The sequence below is a fragment of the Fopius arisanus genome, unplaced genomic scaffold (assembly GCF_000806365.1).
Source record: "Fopius arisanus strain USDA-PBARC FA_bdor unplaced genomic scaffold, ASM80636v1 scaffold00028, whole genome shotgun sequence".
In the NCBI taxonomy this organism is placed as follows: domain Eukaryota; kingdom Metazoa; phylum Arthropoda; class Insecta; order Hymenoptera; family Braconidae; genus Fopius; species Fopius arisanus.
This window is the reverse complement of record NW_011887767.1, coordinates 983,289-984,442: the sequence shown is the minus strand read 5'-3', so window position 1 is coordinate 984,442 and position 1,154 is coordinate 983,289.

Below are 1,154 nucleotides of genomic sequence, written 5' to 3'. Positions count from 1 at the left end.
CTGACAACTACGTGGTACATCAGTTCTGGTGTAAAGATAATAATGGAGTACTGAAGGTAATTTACTGCAGAGTACCGAAATATAGTGTGTCACACAGCGATGGAAAAAGAGCTTTCATAACAAAGAAAGGTTTTTATAAACAAAAAATTTTAGACTTTGAGATAAAGCTAGGCGATACCGTAAATTATGGATTGTACGTAGAAAGAGTTACAGTATTTTAAGTCATTAATCTGAATTCATTATGGTTCCATTTATTATTGGATTGCAAAGCTGAACTGGTGATTAATTATTACAAAAGGATGAGGTCTGTGTGAACTTACATCGAGACAAATCTGCCTGGCTTTTAAAGTTATTGAAAAAAGTGGGCAGTACATAGTCTAGATCGAAACTGAAAGGATGCAATTGTGAACATGTGAACAAAAGGGTAAGGTCTGTGTGAACTTACATCGAGACAGCGAAAACTGGAAGACATGTGTAAATTTCTAGGTAGAAAATTATTCCTCGTAACAGACGGATCGATTCCATAAACGCCGCAATTTGTAGTTCAAGTGAGGAAGAGACAACCAGGTGTTAGATATAATTTGGCTTGGAATGAGAAATGTGATTCAAAATATCCCTGTGAAAAGACGATTTTAGTCACACGCGAACAGTCAAGTGGGGAAGAGAAAAAATATCCTACTAGCTCCTCGTTACCACGTATAGATATGGAAAAGAAAGATATTTTCAGGACGAAGTACTACACCTATTGCCGAATTTTACTGATCATACTTGGATTATGGCCTGAAATGCCCAGAAGGAAAGCGATATTTGTGCAATTCATTGTGGTTCTGAGTTTCTTTACAGGAATATTACCAATGGTTTGAAGTATTATTCACTTCTACGTCTATCAATTCTTGAAATAATAATAAAATATCCAATGTTATCATTGTTTTAGTGGTTATATTTGATTAGAGTATGTGATAATGTTGATGATTTCATAACTTCATTATCAGAAAACTTGGTTCTCAGTTTAGCGCTTGTAAAATATTTCTATTTCGTTGTTAAACGGAAGCAGGTGGGTACACGTCTACAAAAAAGCAAAAGTAAATCATAAAATATCTTGTAAATATTCTGACACATTATAATTACCACTCGCTGTAGATTCAACTCATTAT